Source organism: Haematobia irritans, chromosome 5, assembly GCF_050003625.1.
Source record: "Haematobia irritans isolate KBUSLIRL chromosome 5, ASM5000362v1, whole genome shotgun sequence".
In the NCBI taxonomy this organism is placed as follows: domain Eukaryota; kingdom Metazoa; phylum Arthropoda; class Insecta; order Diptera; family Muscidae; genus Haematobia; species Haematobia irritans.
This window is the reverse complement of record NC_134401.1, coordinates 86,296,017-86,323,122: the sequence shown is the minus strand read 5'-3', so window position 1 is coordinate 86,323,122 and position 27,106 is coordinate 86,296,017. Positions and strand designations below refer to the sequence as shown.

Below are 27,106 nucleotides of genomic sequence, written 5' to 3'. Positions count from 1 at the left end.
GCTGCCACAGTTGATAGAATTATACCAAAACTGGTAGATTTTCAACTGTTTTAGTAGATCAGTCGATTGCTTTTCGTTTTTGTAGTTTTTCAAAATTTCCCTCTCCAACGAAGATGTACTTCAATTATTCTTCTATACCATCTATTTTTGACTAATTTCAATACGAAGAAATGAGGATGATATAGACTATTCCATTTGTATTTATACAGTATTTTTCGGAATGTTCATATGGAATATATTTGGGACTACCAATGTATTTCCGAACTGCTTCACGTCGATGTCCCATAGAATAGGTTAAAAAGAGTACTCAGGTTGCCCTGTCTCATGTTGGATGACATGCACCTAAGCCAGCATTCGGCTTGTTGTCACGGATGCCACTTGACCCAAAAATCTTAATCCTATCTTATTTTGCAAAATATTATTTCTATGGAGAAATTTTCGTAAAATTTTGTCAATATTTTATTTCTATAGGAAATATTCTCAAACATTTATTTCTATTGAAAATTTTGATAACATTTTATTTCTTGAGAAAATTTTAGAAAATTTTGCCAAAATTTTATTTCTAAGGAAAATTTTCGTAAAATTTTATTTCTATGGAAAATTTTGTCAACATTTTATTTCTATGGAAAATTTTGTCAATGTTAATTTCTATGGTAAATTTTGTCTCAAATATTATTTCTAAAGAAAATTTTCTCAAGTCGAAATTTTCTATTTATTCTTCAGTCGTTTTCTTATCTGGGTCACCCCAAAGTATTTTCATCGCCCTTCCGACCGTTGCATTGGTCCACATCGTATTCCACCATACTTTCTATAGAAATTTTCTCAAAATTTTATTTCTATAGGAAATATTCTCAAAAATTTATTTCTATTGAAATTTTTGTTAACATTTTATTTCTTGAGAAAATTTTGCGACAATTTTATTTCTATGGGAAATTTTCGTCAAATTTTATTTCTATGGAAAATTTTGTCAAATATTATGTCTAAAGAAAATTTTCTCAAAATTTTATTTCCATAGAAAATTTTGTCAAAATTTTATTTGTATAGAAAATTTTGTCAACATTATATTTCTATAGGAAATATTCTCCAAAAATTTATTTCTATTGAAAATTTTGTTAACATTTTATTTCTTGAGAAAATTTTGCCAAAATTTTATTTCTATGGAAAATTTTCGTAAAATTTTATTTCTATAGAAAATTTTGTCAAAATTTTATTTCCATAGAAAATTTTGCCAACATTTTATTTCTATAGGAAATATTCTCAAAAATTTATTTCTAGTGAAAATTTTGTTAACATTTTATTTCTTGAGAAAATTTTAGAAAATTTTGCCAAAATTTTATTTCTATGGAAAATTTTCGTAAAATTTTATTTCTATAGAAAATTTTATCAAAATTTTATTTCTATAGAAAATTTTGCCAAATTTTATTTCTAAGGAAAATTTTGTCAATGTTAATTTCTATGGTAAATTTTGTCTCAAATATTATTTCTAAAGAAAATTTTCTCAAGTCGAAATTTTCTATTTATTCTCCAGTCGGTTTCTTATCTGGGTCACCCCAAAGTATTTTCATCACCCTTCCGACCGTTGCATTGGTCCACATCGTATTTCATCATACTTTCAATAGAAATGTTCTCAAAATTTTATTTCTATAGGAAATATTCTCAAAAATTTATTTCTATAGAAATTTTTGTTAACATTTTATTTCTATGGAAAATTTTGTCAATGTTAATATCTATGGTAAATTTTGTCAAATATTATGTCTAAAGAAAATTTTCTCAAAATTTTATTTCCATAGAAAATTTTGTCGAAATTGTATTTCTATAGAAATTTTTGTCAACACTTTATTTCTATAGAAAATTTTGATAAAACTTTATTTCTTTTAAAACATTTTCTCAATATTTTATTTTATAGAAAATTTTGTCAAAGTTTCATTTCTAACCAGTCCCTGTTGCCCAGCTAGTCCTGGTCCCGAATCACCCTTCATCGATATGGTTAACTGTTTGCACCACGGTGGCTCCTTTGGGACAAAGATAGTGTCCCAAAGGAGCCACCGTGGTGCAATGTTTAGCATGCCCGCCTTGCATACACAGGGTCGTGGGTTCAAACCCAGTTTCGACCACCCATTACTGAGGTGGGTGGATTATGCCACCTCAGTAATGCTGGTGACATTTCTGAGTGTTTCAAAGCTTTTCTAAGTGGTTTCACTGCAATGTGGAACACCATTCGGGCTCGGCTATAAAAAGCAAGTCCCTTGTCATTGAGTTTAACATAGAATCGGGCAGAACTCAGTGATAAGTTCATCACTGTGGTATCACAATGAACTGAATAGTCTAAGTAAGCCTGAAATATCGGGCTGCCATTATACCTAACCTAACCTAGTGCCCCAAGGCCTCCAAGCACGCCCTCTATGTACCATCCTCTGCTGATCCTATCGGAGACATATGTGATCTCAAAATCTAGGTGCCCGGTCATTATTCCTACGGCCCTTTTGACTGTCATTCTATTCTCCTTGAATATTTCTCCAGTCGTTTTCTTATCTGGGTCACCCCAAAGTATTTTCATCGCCCGACCGACCGTTGCATTGGTACACATCGCTTTATGTGCCTCTATTGGCTTTGCGTTCTCTAAGTTCACTTCCCTATGTGTCCAAGCAGTTATCGCCAGTTCATTTACCTTTAGGTTTCCTCTTATCCCAGCATATGCCCGCGCCCACACCGAAAAAAAGTGAAGTGTTTTATAGGAAGAATGAGCTACCACGCACGAAAATTTAACTAAATTTTACTCCACATTTTGAGATTTCCACAAAGCGTTGTTAAGACCAGGAAATTTTAATGCCCTGTTGTACTTTTTAACTGCAGTTCACGAAATTACACCATCTCATAGAAGAAACTAAAAAAGTAACTAAAAGTAAAGAAGAAAATCATGGGCGCCAAATCATGACCATTTTAAGCATACAGTAGTTCATTCTTACTATTTTTGGGAATCGTACGAAAATTTTCATTTTTTTAGTTCATATTGAATTTATGTGTACGGTTATTGAACTTTATACTCACGTTTATTTCATAAAATTATTTCGATAAAAATAATAAAATTTAACTACAAGCAAATAATTTTTTTCCAATAAAAATAAGTTAAATTTAGCGTTAGTTTAACTACGGAGTTTTTTTTTCTATGCATATGTTGCGGATCCTCTCATATTCCATCATACTTTTGCATCCAATATGGTCCGCGATCAAACCGTGCTATTGCCTTCATTGTCCTCTCTCAAACTATGAAAATGTTCACGTTTTGTGGCCTATACTTCTCAGGATGCTCCTTAAGTATCCAAATATTAAATCAATATCTTCAAAAATCGTGAACACTACAGCCGTAGAAAAACAGCAGTCGGTGCCTGTTGTCATAATTAAATTATTATTCAAAATTTAATTAAAATTTCATTCAAATCGAAAGAAGACTGCAACTATAATTATAATTGGAAAATTTATAAGAAATTTTAAAATCTAATAAATTTACAAGAAATTGTTTTATCTAAAGGAAAAATGATTGTAAAAAACAATACAATAAATAATTGACTACACTGAAAGGAAAAAGTACGTCATGAGGATGAATCTTTACATCACGGTGACGAATTTTTCGTCAAAAATGAGCTAACGTAACATTTCATCCCATTGACGATTTTATCGTCATAGCGATGAATTGAATTCATCTCTGTGATGAACTTATTTACGTCCCATATACAACTATGTTACGTCCAGATGATGAATGTATTTCATATATGTGATGATATTGTTCGTATCTGCGATTATTCTCTTTCATCCATGCGATGATGCAATTCTTCAAAAGTACGATTCTCGTTCGTCATCGCTACAAACGCCATCGTCATAGCGATGAACTCTTTCCCTAAATTTGACGTAATCCATTCTTCAATATGATGTAATAGATTCATCAATTTGATGTAATCGATTCATCAATACGATGTAAACATCAAATTGATAAATTGATTATTAGAAATATTTTCTACGACACTTTTAATAAAGAACCATATTGTTTTTTATTTTATTAAATTTAAATATTATTTATTTGAAATATGTAAAACTAACGAAGAAAAAACGTATACAAAATTTTGCATACACATCTACCAAAGCTGTTGATTTTGATAAATTGACCATCTAGACACACAAACATTCTGATACCTTAATTAGTGTTTAGATCACCAAGGATGAAAAGTTTTATGGGTTCGTCCTGTGGAGTAAAAAAATTATAAAGAAGAATTTAAAAATTGAAATTTTAAATTATTGTAAAATATATTCGATCTTTTTAGAAGAACATTTAACTCACCCTTTTTGTGCCCAACTGTTCCTTTTCGTTTTGAATTGTTTGCTCATCCAATTCATCTTTATTCTTTAATTTCTTTATCCGTATTCAGTTTTCACAGAACGAAAAATGTTGCGGCATTTATCTGTAAATTTAGAAATACTTCCATAAACATATAAATGTTAAAAAAATAAATTGACCAAAAAATAAAAAAAATCGTCATTTTGGTTAATTTTTTTCCATATATAACACTTCATGTTTTTTTTACTTTACTCACATTTTTGTTTTTATTTTCACTTTCACATCTTTAAGCATTAGCTCTTTATTTTCGGCATGCGCGACCACCTTTACACTTTGGACTAAACTCAACAACTGAGAGGAACCATTTGAAATGTTCTTACCGCACAGAAAAAAAAAAACAATATTTCTACCACACAACTACGTATGGATGTGTTATTGCATTAGTATTTGAATACATTTCAACGGAGTAGATGAAACTTTTCGTCTATTTCATTACTATTTTCGTCAATTTGACGACTTTTATTGTTCTCATATGTCTTGTAAGCCAATTTGAAAACAAACATGTGAACAAATGTTTGCTCAAATACTCGTTTGAGTTAAGTTAAATGTGGAGAGAGCATGAAATACCCAACAAAAATAACTTAGCTCTCACTAATAAAAGCTGTGTACAGTTATTTTAAAAACAAAACGTAGCAAACGCATTTGGTTGTGTGTGTGTTTTTTAGGTAGAGAAATAAACACACATCTACAGAACGTATGAATTTTATCATCACATTGAACACTGTTTCGTCACATTGACTATTGATTCGACTTTTAGGTGTTTCAGATTAGTACTAATGGAAAAATGTAAATTACAAACGTCTATATACTATATACACCGTATATCGTTTTATATTTTAGTTAGCATTGAGATTTTTTGATACACATTTCAGAGAAAAGTGTGTTCCATCAATTTGAAGATTCTTTCATCGCATTGACGAAAACCAGCATCCCTGATACATCATGAAAATAAAACACTTAAAACTTTTGTCCAACTTCTATTAATATGTGTAATTCATATATTGGGACTTCATATAAACGAAATTAATTTAAATCATATGTTAATATTGGTTAACTTTCGCTGAATCGGAAAGAAAATAATTTCGTCTCGTAGACGAAACTAGATCATCAATGTGACGAACTATGAAAAGAACAAAAATTGACTTTGATGATTGATTTCGTCACGTGGACTACCGAAATACTCCCATGGACGAAACTTTTCATCGCATAGACGAAAACGCATTGATGAAACTCAATCGTCAAGGTGACGAACGCTTTTTCTTTCGGTGTACAATGTCGAAAAATGTTCCCAATTTTCATAATTGAAGCAATTTCAATTGGATCAATTAATTTCGGTAATTGCATCAGAAAAAAATCTGTGTACTACCTTTATTTTATCTGGTTGATTAATCCAATTACGAAATCAATATACTTATTTCGTACTTCACAATTAATCGTCGTTTGCAAATTCTTTCCGTTTTTTCACGAAGGTTTCAAACTCAATGCCAAGGTTACAAATGTGAGATACAATGTCTTCATTTTTAAGAAAACTCACAAGAGGAAATATGTGAAATCCCTTATTCAGGCAGCAAGGGTTTGATAAAAACGCACTTTCGTCCATATTTCAATTTAAAAATGGCATGCATTTTTTCCTCTAAATGACTTAAAAAACCAGACCTAACGGAAAAAGCGAAATTGGCAAGATACAGTTTTCTGTTTTTTCAAAAAGTTGACACAAAATATATTCTTAATTCAACTACGAGTTATTTTGATCATGGGAACCTTATTTAATGAATTATTGTACACCTATCTAAAGTTATCACAGAATATGCTCAACACTGCAAACGTTAATTTTTCACCTGCGCTACAAGTATATTGGATTTTTCTGCATTCTTATATAATTTTCTAATAAGAGTTACTAATTTTCTTTTTTTTTTTTTGTTTTCTTACAGATTTACCAACGAATAGCCTCATCACCTAAAATTAGAAAAATACATCACAGACGATTTTTGAGAAAACGTTTTTTAAACTCGATCTAATCTATTTCTTTCTTTTTCTAGGAAATCATACTTCTTTGTTATGGCATTTGTGTAAGTTAACAACAACTTCTATATGTATGAGATCATCACGCAAAAAAAAAAAAAAAAAACAAATTAAAGCACTGGCAAAAGGAATTAACAACTCATTACCATATCCAGATTAAATGTCATCGCAATATTCATCTTAACGTTATGCTACAACAACATTGATCATTGCAAATTGTATTCATCAATCATGTTAATGTTATATATAGTATTTACACTGGGTTATGGAAACAACTCTTATTATAAATTATATCATAGACTAAAGTACACCGTAAACATTTCGAAAATATTTGAATTCCAAGAACATACAAGCATTAGTATTAGAAAATATGTTGGATTCAAATATTGTATAATTTTATATAAGATCTTATTTATTCACAATAATTTTTCCCTTCGATTAATTTGATACTTTTCTATTTGAAATAGTTGTCATATTTGGTATATGTGGAAAATAGATTTGGAAATCTGAATTCCAAAAATTCACTTTTATAAGAAGAATTTTCTTTTCTGAGGAATGTATTTTTAGACAAACGAAGTTTCCTTTGGACGCCAAACAATTTTCTTTAAAAGCCAATAAAAAAAAATTAGAGACAATCGTTGTAACGCTTGTCACAAATTCGGGTTTATTTGCTCTTAAAGAAAATATTCGGTAGCAAAAGGAGATTTCGTATGTATAAATTTACGTTCCGGAGGATAATACTTATTCTTTGGATGTATAAAAATTGGGACAAAATAGGGCTCATGATTGATTTAGTCAAATGGAATCTTATGTACATCTATTATTTTCACTTGATTGTATCGAAAAAATGTAAGTACTGCAATGTTAGCAATGAAACCAAGTTAATGTTACATCTAAACGGAGTTCGTTTGTTGTTAAACTTGTTTCTTTCAGGACTAACAACATTTATTGGTGTCTAACATGGCAACGAGTACCATAAATAAAGATTTATCTCTATTTAATGAAACAACTTTAACACGAAAAAAAATCTTCGTTGGTTTAATAAATATTGCTGTAATACACACAAATACACCCGAAGAAAAAACCCTTTAAGAGTAAATAAATTCGATAACAATCGATGCAAGGATTATTTTTAAAGAAAATTTGCTTTTAAAGATTTTTTTTGGCGACAAAAACTTCGTTAGTCTAAAATTTCGTTCCTCAAAAAATAAAACTCTTCTGTCAGTGTAGATAAACAAAAAAAAGTCATTTCCCAGCAAAAAAAAAATTGGAAGTACTTCTAAAGGCACAACTCACTTCCAAAAATGTCCTCCCAACGATGTTCTTTATTTTAACTAGTCAGGAAGTTCTTTTCTCTCTTTCTCTTTTTGCTTCAAATAGATTAAAAACAGACTAAGGATTAATAAAATGGTAAAAATTATTTAAATTTTGTCGAAAAAAATGTAAACTCAATTCTAAAAAAATTATTTGATGTCAAATGTTTCAGACATTATTAAAAATTATAAAAAAATTGGTAAAAATTTATTTATAATAATAAATTAATGATTTTTCAAGCTCGAGGTCTTTTTTGAATATTTTATTTATTTTCCCAATATTTCGCGATTACCATATTGAATCGCTTCTTCAATGGCAATCGCGAAATATTGAGAAAATAAATAAAATATTCAATAAAAGACCTCGAACTTGAAAAATCATTAATTTATTATTATAACATAAAAAAGTCGAAGAAAATCAAAGAAAATAATAAATTTTATTTATCAAAATATCACTAATTGCTTAATTCCAAAACCCTGAATTCCGATCACACCTTAAGAAGTGATGCAAGCCCATGTTAAATTCATCGCTTCTGCGGCAATTTTGCTCAACTTCCACTTTTATTAATATTCTTTCAAATTTCTTTTATTCAAATAAAATGTATTTAATATAATTAATTTAAATTAATTTAATAGAGATCCGACGTGGTGCATTGATTGCCTTGTATATAAATAATTTTACTTATAAGTTAGTGTAATCTAAAAGAGAGTCTGTCTCTGTTACAGTCTCCTAATCCACAATTATGCAATAAATTTTTATTATATAGGCATATCATAAATAAACATATTATTAAAACAACGTAATAAAATATTTCTTGCATTTATATTATCAGCTACTATTCAAGATTATAAATCGAGATGTACAAAAAATAAAAACCAAATAAATATATACTAAAAAAAAGAATTGGAAAATCTATTTATAAGAAATATGTTCATTGCACAAAACTTATTTGCTGCAGTAATCCATTGTTCGGTTACATAAAAATAACTCCAATGTAGTGTTTGATCAATTGTAGGTTTGTGTCTTAGCTAAAGAAATTCCCACGTTTAACCTCGGCTATAATAGGTCTTATACAAAAAACCCATAATAAGTATATATAAATAAAACATCAAATTTGCAAATTAAATATTATATAAAATAAAACAATTTTTACTTTGATTTTTCTATTAGAAAATTAATGTGTTAACCATTATTTATATCGATTCTGAAGAAAATCGATTTCATTAATTTTTTTATTGCCTTAATAAAATTAAATTAAATGCATGTCGTAGATAGTACAACAATAACGTTAACTAACCAAAAACCATAGGCACATTTTACTAATTACCTACATTTTCATAATTTATTAACAAAAATTGGTGAACTTTTCAGATTTATAAATAAAATCATGTCATGGCAGGGAAATCTCAACATCTTTTGCTTCTTCATGGTGTCTGCACAATAACCGCTTAAAATTTATACAATAATGTAATCTTTTAATGAATATCTTTTTCTCAATTTTATTAAATCTTTCAGATTTTGCTCAAAATCAAACCCACAAAGAGAATACAGCACCAAATCAAGTACAAAAAGTCCAAAAACGCAAATCACGCCTTAGCCATGGTGGTAATAATCCAAAATTTGCAAACAGCCAAAATTCCTCTGATTCTATCAATCAATCGACATTGGCTGCTGCCATAAATGGTTCAGCTTCTGCAGGTGGAGGTGGTGGTGGTAGCCTTAGTGAAGTAAATCGTAAACGTATGTCCATGTCCGATGTCTCGGATATGTTATATGAATTCTATAGAGCCAACGCTGCAGCAAAGGTTCCCAAGCAACAAATGCAAGGATCAATACTTGGCGCTGTTGTATCGAAATACTGTGGACAAACATCACCCACTTCGGCGGAAACTCTAGAGCCCTCAAGTATAGCTGCAATAGCAACCAATGGGGCTGCCTCGGAAACAGCTCTAAAAAATGCCTACGTTGATGATTTGGCAAAGAAATCCTCAGTTACTATTTCCGCAATACCTAGTGCAGGGGCAGCACAAAACCCACAACTCAAATATACCTTAAAGGCTAAGTCGGAAACTCCTACAATAACAGCCATACCCACTTCGGTGTTAACGGCTACACCGGGCCAAAATGATGAACCCATCGATGTTAAGCCCATTATAAATCCCACTACTGGCCTAGTAGAGACTCCTCAGACCAGCCAAACGGAAAGTGTAATCAAAACAGCTCCTGGAAATCCTCAAGCTGCTGCAATAGCAGCTGCTTTATTGAGAGATGGCTACCACAATTTCCAACAACATATAAGGGCCCAAGAGATTATGAAATTTCAGAGTAGCAAATTTAAAACTCTGTCCAAAACAAATGAATCTACACCCACCAAAATCCTAGAGAACTTCCTAAGACAGCAACGTAAATCAGAAGGCGATCAAAATTCCGATCACAATGATGGCGATGATGAAGATGACTCACGTTTCAATACCTTTGATGATATCCATCTTATGGAGGGCTCCAAATCGGGAGTATTGCCTCAACTCTTACAAAATGCCTTCGCTAACAACTCGGCTCCTGGTACTCCCGGTTCGGTGGACTATCTCTCAGATGAGTCACAAAAATATATGAACCTAGCAGCCCAAGCTCAAGCCTTCGGTAGTCTAAGCTATAATCTGGGCGACTTTGGTAATACTAGTCCTAATGATAATTCCGGGCCCACCGGCATTGGTCCCGATGGTGAGCCCGTCTATGAATGTCGCCATTGTGGCAAGAAATATCGTTGGAAATCCACTCTAAGACGTCACGAGAATGTCGAATGTGGTGGCAAAGAACCCTCACATCAATGTCCTTACTGCCCCTACAAATCAAAGCAACGTGGTAATCTTGGAGTCCATGTGCGTAAGCATCATGCAAACTTACCCCAATTAGCGAGTCGTCGTCGATCCAAATATTCTCTAAAAATGGAAGCGGGCAATATTAGCAGTGCCAATGCTTCTGATGATTCAAATTCCAAACTTATCATTGATTGCTCCAAATGAGTTTGGGCCTATCTCCTGGCACAATCCATGGAGTACGATAGATGACAGTGGGCCACAGTATTTGCAAGTGGAGGAGACGAATGGGGCAATAATCGAATGGACAATGAGAATGATGAGAAAGATGAAGATGATGACGACGACGAAGATTTGGAAGAGTATGAAGAGGATAACGATGATAAAAATAATACGGATGATGATGGTAAGAATTAAATGAAGAAGTCTTCAACAAGAAATTGGTTTTAAACAAGTATATACGGCCGTAAGTTCGGCCAGGCCAAAACTTATCTTGGTACCCTCCAATATGGATTGCGTAGAAACTAAAGACAATCGAATTACTTGGGTTATGGTAACACTTGCCGATTCAGTCCTTGACCGGTATACATAGGGGGGTCTATAAATAATACGAACCGCATTAACCAATTAATATACAAGGAGAAAGAAGTCGGGGGTCATTTTATATGGAGGTTATATACAATTATGAACCGATATGGACCAAATTTTGTGTGATTAGTAGCAAATTTTAGCTCAAAAAGTAAAATCTGGGGCTCGGTTTATCTGGGGACATGATTGTTAGCGAGTATATAGGTTAGGTGGCAGCCTAACTTAGCGAAGATTTGAAACCCTCAGAAATGTCACTGAAAAACTTTTTGGTGTTCGGTCGAAGCGGGTATATACTAATACAACGTATCAAATTTCAACCGAATCGGATGAAATTTGCTCCTCCAAGAGGCTTTGGAGGTCAAATCTGGGAATCAGTTTATATGGGGGCTATATATAATTATAGACCGATATGGAGAAATTTTTGCATGGGTGTTAGAAGCTATAAATTAACACCGCGCACCAAATTTCAACCGAATTGGATGAAATTTGCTCCTCCAAGAAGCTTCGGAGGTCAAATCTGGGGATCGATTTATATGGTTTACATTTTTCAAGAGTATAATGTTATTTTTTCATGAAATGTTGTTGTCATGGAATGATAAGGGATCACCATGTGTGTAACCACTTACATCCAAAGAAAAAATACCTTCCTCCGGAACGAAATTTTAGAAAAACGAAATTCCTCTTTCTTATAAAGAATTTTCTTTAAGGGCAAATAACAGGTTGGCTGATGAGTCCCCGTCTAACAAAGAAAAGTACATTTTTTGTCAAAATTCGTTTTTATTAGTCAACATAGTTCCCTTCAAGAGCGATACAACGATTATAACGACCTTCCAATTTTTTGATACCATTTTGGTAGTACTCCTTCGGTTTTGCCTCAAAATAGGCCTCAGTTTCGGCGGTCACCTCTTCATTGCAGCCAAAATGTTTCCCTGCGAGCATCTTTTTGAGGTCTGAGAACAAGAAAAAGTCGCTGGAGAATACGGTGGGTGGGGAAGCAATTCGAAGCCTAATTCATGAATTTTTGCCATCTTTCTCAATGACTTGTGGCACGGTGCGTTGTCTTGGTGGAACAACACTTTTTATACCCTGCGCCACACTGTGGAACAGAAGGAGACGAGATAGACACATGGTGTCTTTGGCATAATGCTCAGGGTGGGTCCCTGAGTCGATATAACCATGTCCGTCTGTCCTTCCGTCCGTCTGTCTGTGAACACATTTTTGTGATCAAAGTCTAGGTCGCAATTTAAGTCCAATCGCCTTCAAATTTGGCACATGTTCCTAATTTGGGTCAGAATAGAACCCTATTGATTTAGGAAGAAATCGGTTCAGATTTAGATATAGCTCCCATATATATCTTTCGCCCGATATGCACTAATATGGACCCAGCAGCCAGAGTTTTATACCGATTTGCTTGAAATTTTGTACAAACATAACACTTAGTCGTATAGTCAAGTGTGCAAAATTTTATTGAAATCGGTTCAGATTTAGATATAGCTCCCATATATATCTTTCGCCCGATATGGACTTATATGGCCCCAGAAGCCAGATTTTTGGCCGAATTTGGTTGAAATTGATTGAAATTTTGCACTAGGAGTACAATTAGTAGTATAGTCAAGTGTGCAAAATTTGATTGAAATCGGTACAGATTTAGATATAGCTCCCATATATATCTTTCGCCCGATATGGACTAATATGGTCCTAAAAGCCAGAGTTTTGGCCCAATTTGGTTGAAATTTTGCACAGGGAGTAGATTTAGCATTGTAGCTATGCGTGCCAAATTTGGTTGAAATCGATTCAGATTTAGATATAGCTCCCCTATATATCTTTCGCCCGATATGCACTTAAATGGACCCAGAAGCCAGAGTTTTGGCCGAATTTGGTTGAAATTGTGCACTAGGAGTACAATTAGTAATATAGTCATGTGTGCCAAATTTGATTGAAATCGGTTCAGATTTAGATATAGCTCCCATATATATGTTTTTCTGATTTCGACACAAATGGTCAAAATACAAACATTTTCCTTGTTAAATCGCCACTGCTTAGTCGAAAAGTTGTAAAAATGACTCTAATTTTCCTAAACTTCTAATATAATACATATATATCGAGCGATAAATCATAAATAAACTTTTGAGAAGTTTCCTTAAAATTACTTCAGATTTAAATGTTTCCCATATTTTTTTTACTAAAATTGTGTTCCACCCTAATGCATTAACCAACTTAAATTTTGAGTCTATAGATTTTGTAAAAGTCTATCAAATTCTGTCCAGATCGGGTGATATTTAAATGTATGTATTTGGGACAAATCTTTATATATAGCCCCCAACACATTTGACGGATGTGATATGGTATCGAAAATTTAGATCTACAAAGTGGTGCAGGGTATAATATAGTCGGCCCCGCCCGACTTTAGACTTTCCTAACTTGTTTATTCTTCATTTGCCGCGATTTCGACCTTCAAACGCCCCAATAACACCATATAATAGTCACTGTTGATGGTTTTTCCCTTCTCAAGATAATCGATAAAAATTATTCCATGCGCATCCCAAAAAACAGAGGCCATTACTTTGCCAGCGGACTTTTGAGTCTTTCCACGCTTCGGAGACAGTTCACCGGTCGCTGTCCACTCAGCCGACTATCGATTGGACTCAGGAGTATGGTGATGGCGCCATGTTTCATCTATTGTCACATATCGACGGAAAAATGACATCTGCAAACACCGCTCAGAATCATCAACACGTTGTTGTTTTTGGTCAAATGTGAGCTCGCGCGGCACCCATTTTGCACAGAGCATCCGCATATCCAAATATTGATGAATGATATGACCACCACGTTCCTTTGATATCTTTAAGGCCTCTGCTATCTCGATCAACTTCATTTTACGGTCATTCAAAATCATTTTGTGAATTTTTTTTGATGTTTTCGTCGGTAACCACCTCTTTCGGGCGTCCACTGCATTCACCGTCCTCCGTGCTCATTTCACCACGCTTGAAGTTTGCATACCAATTGATTATTGTTGATTTCCCTGAGGCAGAGTCCGGAAACTCATTATCAAGCCAAGTTTTTGCTTCCACCTTATTTTTTCCCTTCAGAAAACAGTATTTTATCAAAACACAAAATTTCTTTTTTTCTTTTTTTATCAAAACACAAAATTTCTTTTTTTCAGAGTCCGGAAACTCATTATCAAGCCAAGTTTTTGCTTCCACCGTATTTTTTTCCTTCAGAAAACAGTATTTTATCACAACACAAAATTTCTTTTTTCCATTTTTTTTCACAATAACAAAAGTTGTTTCACAAAAGACGCTCTATCTCACAAATAATTGACTTACAGACGTCAAATTTTGACACGAATCATTTGAAGGTTGGTCTATATAAAAATAATATGCATTTAATACTAGCGACGCCATCTATGTGTCAGACTGGGGACTTATCAGCCAACCTGTTAAAACCGAATTTATAATAAGCAATTCAACGATTATCTTGAATCTTTTTTGTTTGCTGTTAAAAAGTTTTTAGCGTCCAAAGAAAACTTTGTTTGTCTAAAATTTCGTTCCTCAGAAAAGAAAACTCTTCTTTCAGCGTAGAGAAGTTTTAAAGCACTAAATCAGAAATATCAACATCAATATTAGGAAGAATTATATTTTTTTTTTGTTCGCCCATAAATGGGATGCAACCCATGAGCCTTTGTATGTAGGACGAGAATGCGCAACGGTAACTCCCAATAAATACATTTAATTATTTAACCCCCATTTTCAGGAAGCTCCGTTAGTGCTACGTTAGCTAACAAACTTTTAAACCGTACTATGGACATGTCTGTCATCATGTCTATATATGTATTCCATATGCCAGTTAGGAACTTAACTGCTAAAAAATTTTCAGTTAAAGTTAACCGGAGAAAAGATATTTCGATTTTACTTTCTGTTAGGTTAGGGTTAGGTTAGGTGGCAGCCTGATGTATCAGGCTCACTTAGACTATTCAGTCCATTGCGATACCATATTGGTGAACTTCTCTCTTTACTTTCTCTTAACTGGGAGTTAAAATCTAGGTTAGGTTAGGTTAGCATTACATTAAATTAAAATTGAATTGAATTGAATTAAATTATATAAAATAAAATTTAACTTAAAATTGGCATTATATTAAATTAAATGAAAGAAAATTAAAGAAAATATGATTTATTTTAGTTACCTTAATTTATTTAAACTAAATTAATTTAATGGAAGAAAATTCCATATATGACAAGATCCTACACACAAAAAAAATGTTTCTGATTCAATCACGAAATTAATTGATCCAATTAATTTTTAATTGAAATGTCTTCAATCACAGAAATGATAGTATCAATTAAAAAATTAAGTGAAGGTCAATTAATTGATCCAATTAAAAAAATAATTGATACTATTATTTTTGTGATTGATTTTTGTTTCAATTAAAAAATTTGTTGAATCGATTAAATTTTAATTGAATATTTTTTAAAACTCAATTAAAATTTTAATTGCAAAAATTTTCGTGAAAATTTTTTGTGTGTATATAAGATCTAACTATATATAGGGATATATATATAATTATATTTAAAGCATTAGATCTATGCCAATTTTGAAATCTGATCAAATTAAATTAAACTTATTTATTTGAACTCATTTTAATTTAAATGATTCAAACCAATTTTATATAATTGAATTTAAATTAGTAAATCTCAATATAGTTTCTGTTGAACCTAATGTACACACAAAAAAATTTCTAATTCAATCACGAAATCCAATTAATTTTTTAATTAAAATGTCTTCAATCACAGAAATTATATTATCAATTAAAACATTAATTGAAGGTCAATTAAAAAATTAATTGATCCAATTAAAAAATTAATTGATACTATTATTTTTTGTTTTTGATTGATGTTTCAATTAAAAAATTTGTTGATTCAATAAAATTTTTAATTGAGTATTTTTTAAAACTCAATTAAAATTTTAATTGGAAAATTTTTCGTGAAATTTTTTCTGTGTAATTAAATTTTGGTTTAATTGAAATTTATTTAATTCAGTTTAATGCAATTTAATTAATTTTAATAAAATGTAATTAATCTATTTTAGCTTAGTTGATAAATCATTAGGAACTCAACGCCGATGGATTTGGAATAATGCGACTTTATTGTTTTTGTAGGTTTGGAATATTTTGAATAGTTTTAAATTTGCAATATTACATCTTGTTCTTTTCAATCCTGGAACACTCGGCACCGAAAAAATGCTACAAAATTCTCAATGTTTATTATTATAAATGCTATTATCTTCTTTATTTTCAGATACAAGTATTAAATAACCATAACTCGGAAATAGAAAACGATTCTCATGTCATATAAAAACTTAATATTAATCACCTTTACCACCATATCGCCATCATACGAATATCACCATACATATGCTATACCATGATCCTGTATAAAATTAAACCAAAGAGTTTTTGCCAATTTTAATTTACTAAAACTCCTATTAAAGGTTTGCAAAAAAACAAAATATGTATACCCTTAAGTGCCAGTATTTCCTGATTTCCAGCAAAAACAAAAAATTCCTTGCCATAAATTCCTAGAAATTAAATTTTTCCTTTAAGTTAGTAAGTCATAAACAAATCCCAAAATTTATAACAAAAAAATTAAAAAAGAAAAAAAAAACAGCAACAAGCTCAAATGACAATTATTGTTTTGTGAAACAATTAAAAAAATCGAACATTGCTTCCAAATCAAATAATTATTTCTTAAGACTTAATACTATACACAATATTGCAATTATATTTTATGTTCTTATTTTTTTTGTAGATTTATATGTAATATGTGCGTGTGCAAAATTAAATGGTACTTTTATTTGTCCATTCTGTGTATATTTGAATTTGTTTATTCTATTCTTTTTAGGTCTCAACTATGTGTCATAATACTCAAAATTATATAGAAAACAGTATCGCACAAGAAATAATCTCCTAGTTTTGTAAGATTTCTAAGACTTGATATTACTCTGCAAACATTATTACGACTTAAAAAAACAAAAAAACTGCGAAATCAAAAAACAAAAAACAAAATCAAAATTAGTTCCTAAGTTTTCTTCTCTCATATTTGTAAGATTTGTTTAATTGCATTCATTTTTTTACGATATTTTTATTTTCATATTTTTTTTCGTTCGTATTTAATTTTAAAATGAAACCAACTATACAATTAAGAGCTTTACTTACTAATGATGACGTAAAGTGTTTTTCAACCAAATCTAGTTAGTAAAAGCTCCTCGCCACACTATACCAAGAAACAAAAAAAAACAAAACCAAAAACAAATAAAAAAGTGTAATATTATATACTATGATTTGTCTTAATACAATTTCTGAAACAGCTAAAATATTTTACTATTGGCTGAGGTCGCAAAAATTATAACACAGAAAAAATATCACCAACGTTTTTTCTAATTAACATTTGAATTGAATTTTAAAAAATATTCAATTAAAAATTTAATTGGCTCAACAAATTTTTTAATTGAAGCCAAAATCAAGCAAACAAACAAAATCTGATTCAATCACGAAATTAACTGATTCAATTAATTTTTTAATTGAAATGTCTTCAATCACGAAAATGATAGTATCTATCACAGTTTTAATTGAACATTAAAAAATACTTCATTAAAAAATTAATTGATTTCGATAGCAAATTTCAATTAATTTCTTGATTTTTTGTTTTATTTATTTATTTAAGCAAATACATATATGATGCTTAACTTATACTACAACTAGTCTCTATTATGAAGAAGTGACTAACCAGTAGTTTTTTTTATTAACAATCAATAGACTTATTGTACAATTTTAATTTTGAATTGAGGATTTCATATATTAAAGCGAGTTATTAAATCATGTGGTTTGAAGCTGCGCAATCTTCTAGGTTGATTGGAAGTTTGGAGTAAATTACGGGCTTCGCGATTTGTATGGTTCTGTAGGCGGATGAGATGTTTTTCTGCCATTCTAGAGATTTCCTCTTTGATCGTAGTCGGTGGAGGTCACTATTTCGGACATACCATGGAGCGTTTACTGCACTTCTTATCACTTTGTTTTGAAACCTTTTGTATTTTTTCGATAGAACTGTTTGCCGCACATCCCCATAGTAGAATGCCATATATCCATATTGGTTTTAATGCTTGTTTATACACGCAAAAAAAATAATTCTTTCCTCCCAAACGAAATTTTAGACAAATAACGTTCGTTTCTCATTTGCTTTTCGTTGAAAGGAAGTGTATTTGGAAGAAAAGTATATACTTTTTGTGATAAACGTTTATTCTTTTCCAGGATGTAAAAACAATTTCATAAAGACTACCTCAAAAAAAATTTTTTTCTAGCTAATTGCATTTTCCCTCACATCTTTCTTACTTCCACGAAGTTTTTTAGTACTTAGCACCTTTTTCTGTAATACAAACAATGTAGAAGAAATTATACGATTTTATAAATTTTTAATTTTGTTTACCTTTCGCCTGGACGGAGAATCGAACCGCGGACCATGCAATTTGTAAGCCAACACACTATCCACTGAGCTATGTAGCCGTTATTGTCATCAATAGACAATTACCCATATAAGTTATATTTATATAGCATAGCTTGCGGCGCCCACGAGCCGATTAAACAAAGTTTATTTAACAGAAAAATACATTTAGTTGGGCACCGTGGAGCAGTGGTTGCTACGTCCGACTTGCATGCCAAGGGTCGTGGGTTCGATCCCTGCTTCGACCAAAGTTTTTTTTTTGTTTTTTTACATATATTCCAGATAGGGTCGGAAGATTCCGAAAAAATGTTCAACATTACATTCCACTTTATTAAATTTTTACTATGAACTTTAAAATGTGTCTTATTAAAGACCTAAAGTCAGAAAAGAACAGTGTTTGAGATTAACGAAATGGACTGTGTTTTTGGTTCAAAAATAACTTTTTTTTATTGAAAAAATAAAAATTTTGAAACAAACGATTTTTTTTTTGGTGATAAAAGTGTATACTTTTAGAAGCAATTCAAAAAACTCTAACAAAAGAAAAACGTTTTCAGTACACGTTTTCCAAACGTTTTTTTTTTTCTTTGCGTGTATATTAAGAGTTTATTATATGTGGAGAGAACTGTTTTTTTCCAATTAACCAGCTTAGACTACGGCATTTAATATTTAGTTCTTCGCACATTTTATCAATATAAATTTTCCAATTTAATTTAGAATCCAGTGTAAAACCAAGATATTTTGCTGAGTTTGAAAAAGGCACTTGCTCATTGCCTATTTTTAGGGGTTTGTATCTTGAGGCAATTTTCGTAAAGTCAACATGAGTAATTGATTCAATTAAAAATGTAATTGATGTTGATGCAAAATCAATTAATATTTTTCATTAAAGCTGAGTACTATGTTCAGTTTTCAAGCTGAAAACCAGCTTGTTTTCACGGTTACTTTTTTTATTTAACTAATTTAGAAATTTAAAATTATTCAATTCCTTGGATCTTTTCCATCCATTATTTGGCAAGACTCGATCAAAACAGCGTTACCGTTGTGCCACTTTAGTGGCAAATTTGCCACTTTTCTTGGGCGGTGCCACTTTTGCGCCACTTTTTGTTTGTGCCACTAAATGTGATACTTTTTACGATTTTGTGCCACTTTTCCAATAATTTGTGCCACTTTTTCAAAAGTTTAAATATTATGGGTAGTTATCACCATAGATGTGTTATTAAGAAAATTTAATATTGTGCACCAACAGCCTTCGCTCATTAATTCTTATTACGTGAACAGTTACGATTCAACTTATTTGGTAAACCGTACTTTGAATATGCCAAATTTATTGTGGCATGAAATATCAGGATAAATATGAAAAGGTTTAAGGTTTGTATTACGACCGCAGGAAATAATTGATGATGGATCCCATAAGGACCCAGTTAGAAAAAATTGCAATCGCCTTTGGACAGATTGTTCCAATTCTACTATATTCCTCAAAATGAATGCTGGAACAGTGTACAGTATTGAAGCATTACCTCATTAGAGAAAAATTGGAAGAAAAGTGTCCTAAGAAATTAGAGAAAGTATATGTTAAAGATCCAAAATGCACTTTCAAATACCAAAGATTTATCTTAAATTTGTAGTATGAATACCGTTAACAAAACATTCCAAAGCGAATCCTCCTAAACGTGAGTACTATGTTCGGTTTTCGAGTTGAAAATCACTTTATTGTCGCGATTACTTTTCCTGAAATAATCAAAATTAAAAATGATTGAGTTATTGAGTTAATTTATCTGCTTTATATTGAACTGTTTTAGTAAAGTAACCGCGAAAATTTCAACTCGAAAATCGAACATAGTGCTTACCTTAAATTGTTTATTAATTATATTTAACAAAAATATTCTATTACAAATATACATAAATTTTGTAAGAAAGTTTGTAAAAACGTGATTTAGCACATATCGACTATAAAAATTCTTTGTATATTAAAAACATTAAAACAATATAGATAGGTCACAAAACGACATCACAATCTGAAAGTTGTGGACAAATTTTACCATGAATTGACATAAATGACAAAAAACTGAAGAAAAGGGGGTTCCGCATTACTTAAAAACCAATGATGATATAAATTATTTTGATATCGTAAATAAATTTAAAGATATAATTGAAAGGCCTGATTATTTTATAGACGCTTAAAAAATAATTTTAAATAGGATTTGTTCACCAATTTGTATAAATTCGCAAAATATATTTTAACTTGACCTCATAGCAGTATTTATTTCTTAATTTTTTTTTTGTATAAGTTAATAAAAAGAATGTGCCACTTTTTGTGCCACTTTTCAAAAATAATTGTGCCCCTTTTTTCGACGTTTGCCACTTTTTGTGCCACTTTTTGAAAATTCCCAACGGTAACGCTGGATCAAAATATAATCGTCTTCATAAATATATTTGTACTTTTAATTTAGTGTTTTGGTGAAAAAGTCGAACATAGTACTTACTTTAAAAAGGTAAGTATTTTAATTACTTTCTTAACAGACTTTATGTTTTTAGTTTGATTAAAAAATTGACTGTTTGAAATAAATTTTTAGTTAAAAAATAAAAAAAAAATCCATCACTTCTTTTTAAGTGACTTAGTCTTCCGAGCTTGATTAGAAAGTTAATTGTATCAATTCATTTATAATTAAACATTTTAAATTTTCAATCATTGACTTAACTAACATAATGTTACTATCTTGATTAAAAAGTTAACCCTTCGTTGCATGATTTAATTTGAGCAAGGATAAAAATATTTTGGTATGTTAGAATTGTTGTATACGGAGTTATGATACCGTAAACCAATCTTCGTTCGATTCTGATCACTGGAGGAAAAGTTACGTAACATTGCATATATGCAATTTCATGCAGAGAATCAATTTCTTTAGTCCACGTTGTTATCTCTATATATCACAGGTAGAGGCGAAAACTGATCACTTTTCTCAATCAAACATGTTTTAAGTGAAAAATTTTATTGCTGGATGGAGAAAATGGAACATTTTTACAAAAAAATTGTTTTCTCGCCAAACATAAAATATTTGCCAAAATCAGATAGCATGGTTGCGTCAAACATGTTACATGTTCCCCATCGAAAACTAACATTTTACTTCTGAAACATGTTTGAGGTGATCATATTCCTTCTCGGAGTGCAATATTAAAAGTAAAACTTTTGGGATATAAATAAAATAATTTCTGCCTTTTTTGATGCACAGAGATCCCCATTTTTACATTTAACACAAAAGGAAGTGGGAGAACGCAATCCCATAGATGCGGGACCGTTTGCCGGGCTTCGCCAAACTGTTCCACGTGGAACAGTGCAAAGGTCGGAGGGGCGACGAAACTTCTAGGGGGTGACCCAAACAAGAAAAAGACTGGAGAACTATCATGCTTAAAGAAAACAGGAACAGAAACGTCATAGCAATCAATACCGGATACCTAGAGTTGGAGGCACATCTGTGCCGAGTAAGAGCAGCGGGTGATTGTGTATGCAGCCGTATTTTGACGAAAAAGAGACTTTGGAACTCTGTTTATGTCAAATGCTACGCTTTACAAGATAAAGAAACTGCCATATCTTATATGATTCGGTATGATGGAACAAAGAAGTTGGAGCGTACCACAAGCTGAAAACTGGTTTTGGTATATGTCAGCTCATATGATACACGGAAACCTGGGCCCTCGTTTTTACTTAAGTTAGTTATAATGGCGAACCAAAACTTCGTTTTCACTTAGACTTTTCAGTTAATTTTGATACCACAATATTGACCTTGTGTTTATCACTGAGTGCAGTTCGATTCAATATTAAGCGCTATAGCCGAGTTTGAACGGTCTATCATCATGAGAAAGCTTTTAAACACCTAAATTGTCACCAACATATTGACAGGGGATAGACCACCGCAAAAAGATTTTGAACCCACTTAACCTATATATCACGATAATATACGTGTAACAATTACAACCCAGCAGCTTGTATGTTATACGATTCTCCAACGATGTAGGCCAAGGATCAACTCGAATCTTCTCCTACATCTTGTGCTTCTTCTACGTCTTCGATTTATTACAAACTCCGTGCTTAAATCTCCATCATCATCAAAATACTCGGCTTTATATTCATATTTGACGCTAAGTGTCCTAGATTGATTGAATGCATGATATTGCACATATGCACTTATATGACATAACATATATGCAATGAGCATTTAGAATAAAGTAAACTTTCCATTTTATATTTACATTTAAAAAATTAAGAAAGTTTCGTAATATTAAAAATTTTCGCTTTATTTAAATGAAATTGTTACGATACGGGACAAAGTCCTTTTCAAATATAATCTACGACTTCCAAAATGTGAATAACAAACAAAATTATGATAAAATATGTAAAGGAATAGGCATAAGCGTAGGAAGGCCTCTGGGGAGGGGGCTTAGACCCCCCCAGAAAAATTTTAGCCCCCCCAGAATTTGAAAACCTATTTACGATTTTCCATTTTTATAAAAAATAAACAAGCCCAGCCAAAAAAGCGTCGCCAAAAAAGTAATGAAAATGATCTTTTTGGATCCGGAAGTGGTGCAAAATTGGCGAAGAAGCGATGAATTTAACATGGGATTGTCATAGGACGGAAGTCCTCCATTCCAACAGCCGTTGCACTGAATTTGCATCACTTCTTTAGGTGTGATCCGAATTCAATGTTTTGAATGTATATTAAAAAATTCTGTTATATTTTGTCAAATAAATAATTTTTATAATTTTTAATGGATTCTAATGCTTGTCGGAACGTTTGACCTCAAATATTTTTAAAAATTCACAAGTTTTTCAGATTGGATTTAGAATTTTTTTTCGACAAAATTTAAATTATTTGTACCATTTTATGAATTCCTACTTCGTTTTTAAGGTATTTGAAACAAATAAGTTAAAATTTCCCATTAAAAGTATGAAAAAACCAAATTATAAAAAAATTGAATTTAAAGAACTTCCTGAGTAGTTAAAATAAAGAACATCATTGGGAGTACATCTTCTGGAAGTGCTTTTAAAGTTGTGCCTTTGGAAGAACTACCAAATTTTTTGCTGGGAAATGTGTGGAACTACTTTTAGTTGCTTTATTATAAATTAATTTTCGAGTTATTTTGATGTCTAATTTTTTTATTCATTTTTATGAAATAAAACATTAATTGAAATATAAATAAATGAAATATAAATTTTTAGCTAGGGGGCTATAGCCCCCCGTAGGAAAATTGTCAAGCTACGCTAATGGGAATAGGAGCTAGACAGGTAAGAAACTAACATTGCATATATGCAATGTCATGCAACGAAGGGTTAATTGTATCAATTAATTTATTAATTGAAAAAATGTTCAACTCTTTAATTGGAAATATTTTGGTGCTATATTTTTTCGTGCACAACAATTAATTGTGTCAATTAATTTTTTAATTATATCAATTAAGTTTTTAATTGGCACAATAAATTTTTTGATTGACTTTGGTGATTGATACTATCATTTCCGTAATTGAGGAAATTTCAATTAAAAATTGATTGGATCAATAAATAATATGTTTTTTTCTGTGAATAGAAACAAATTTATTTTTTTGTATCCATTATAATTTTAGAAAACAAAGTTTAACTGAAGTTCAGTTTCCCATACATATAAAAAAATATTTTCTCCCGAACTAAGTTTAAAACCAAAGAATATCGTTTGGAAATTTTCTTTTCGCGCTAAAAATTATTGCTTAAAAGAAAAGAATATTATTAACGTTGGCGTCTTTTACAGGATATAAGAAAGAAATTAATAAATACTCTCTTATTTTTTTTATGTAATGGCTCATTGTATCTTCCTTATATCTTTCTCAATTCCACATGATCTATTTAGCTCTCCCCATTTTCTCTTTAGTAATACAAAGAATCTAGAAGCCGGATGGAAAATGGAATAACGGATCATTCGTTTTGTAAGCCAATGCACTATCCACTGGGCAATCTAGCTCTTATATTCGTTAACAGACAAATTAACACATACAGCCAAACAGATCTACTGTGTAATGCACATACAAAACGTATTTAAAGAAACTTCATTTTAAGAAAACGAATAACTTTTCTTGTAAACGTCTTATACTCCATTTCATACAAACAGTACATCCTTTGGCTAGAAAAAGCTGAAATAATACATAGATTCCAAAAATCTTGAATTTCATAGTATTACATTAAATTTATACCACGAAAAATCAGGGTGTGTCATATTTGCAGCGTAAAGCCATTCGTTCTTCGTTCAACTGTGATTTTAGAATAATGTTGTTAGTTACGACAAATATAAAAATGTTGTACCAATTTGTTGGTGAGATATAAAAACCAAAGAACAACGTTTGCTGCAGCCATTTTCCTAACGTTTTATTGTTTTTTTTTTAATTATTAATTTGAACTGATTCCATGTTCATGCTACTGTTTAAAAAGTTCAAATTTTTACAAACACACAAATTATTCAAACTCTATTTAATTAAAACCAAACGTGAATCAAAAAATTCTTTTTTTAATTGGCGATGGTGATTTATACAACTATTTCTAAATTGAAAAAATCCTGGTACATACATGTATGGCTTTCGTGAGGTGTTACACTTAAGAGTTGTTCTGGGCTACACTTTACGCCGCCACAGACCTAAAAAATGTACTCAAACATTTGTTCTGTGTAGCCTACGTGTACAGCTATCGTATGCAAAGTTAAAATATTTTTAGCGCCAATAAATAATAGACTCTGAAACTTAACTTTGTTTTTTATATGTTTTGCAAATTTTATTGTGCAAAATCTCTTATAAATAGCACAAAAAAAAGAACATATAAAAATTTTAACAATAATTCCCCTGATTTCTGATCAATTCTAAGAAAGTGTTCTTGGCAGATTATTCATTTGCAGACAAAAAAGTGCCATCTACGGTGTGCAGACAATCTAAACGAGAATTACCGTACAAATCAGTCAATTTGCATTAAAAAAGGTAAGGATGCACAGAATTTTATATGATTTTACAATATTTGGTGTTTCATCAAAAGAACAAAGGAAAGAAAACAAATTAAAGACAAATAAAAAATCACTCATTTGCAGACGAAAAAGTGCTATCTACGGTGTGCAGACAAACCACAGCGCTGTGAGTTGACATAAGACGTCTACACATTATCTTGGTCTATATTTATAGACCAAATTAAAGCCAAATTAAAAAATCACTCAATTGCAGACTAAAAAGAGCCCTCTACGGTGTGCAGACAAACTACAGCGCTGTAAATCCATTTCCTTGGTCTATGATAAAAGGCTTTGCAAACAAAATCAGCTGTTTACATTTTCTGATGAGAAGTCCGAAAAAGTGTTCTCACGTGAACATGAACATGAAATCGAAAAGAAATCGGAAGAAGCGGAATCTTTGGCTCGGACTTAGTACCAAAATTAAGTCCGAGCCAAAAATCTTTTGATCCGATAAACGTTTCATTCCATTCCAACATTGTAGAAGGAGAATTAAATGCACCTCAGTTGAGTTGTGCTATATATATATATATATATATATATATATATATATATATATATATATATATATATATATATATATATATATATATAATATATATATATATATATATATATATATATATATATATATATATATATATATATATATATATATATATATATATATGTATATATATATATATATATATATATATATATATATATATATATATATATATATATATATATATATATATATATATATATATATATATATATATATATATATATATATATAATATATATATATATATATATATATTATATATATATATATATATATATATATATATATATATATATATATATATATATATATATATATATATATATATATATATATATATATATACACAGTCTCACATAAGTTTACATACCCTTGAGGTTTTTACCTTATAACTAAACATGTTTCTTGTTGTTGTTTATAATCCAGACTAAAAACATCTTCTTGAAAATGGACAAATACTTTGTTTTTCAAATTAATTTACAAAATCTAAAGCATATATATGCATATTTTATTATATTTTAATAATTAAAGAAAATACAATTTCTTAAACCGTATGTAAACTTGTGTAAGACTGTGTATATATATATATATATATATATATATATATATATATATATATATATATAATATATATATATATATATATATATATATATATATATATATATATATATATATATATATATATATATATATATATATATATATATATATATATATATAGCACAACTCAACTGAGGTGCATTTAATTCTCCTTCTACAATGTTGGAATGGAATGAAACGTTTATCGGATCAAAAGATTTTTGGCTCGGACTTAATTTTGGTACTAAGTCCGAGCCAAAGATTCCGCTTCTTCGATTTCTTTTCGATTTCATGTTCTAATTTTTTCCTTATTCAAAAGTTGATTCACTTTTTAATGAAGTTCGTTT

The 27,106-nt window shown here is 30.6% G+C and overlaps 1 protein-coding gene across 1 annotated transcript in view; it reads left to right on the top strand.

Moving 5' to 3' along the window:
• The window catches only part of lola (longitudinals lacking), a 437,759-nt gene extending 420,296 nt beyond the window's left edge, over positions 1-17,463 (top strand). Inside the window, exons 6-7 of the transcript XR_012723785.1 lie at positions 9,242-10,948; positions 16,425-17,463. The gene's annotated coding sequence lies outside the window, so the exon portion shown is untranslated. The remainder of the gene's footprint in view (positions 1-9,241; positions 10,949-16,424) is intronic.
• The last annotated feature ends 9,643 nt before the right edge of the window (positions 17,464-27,106 follow it).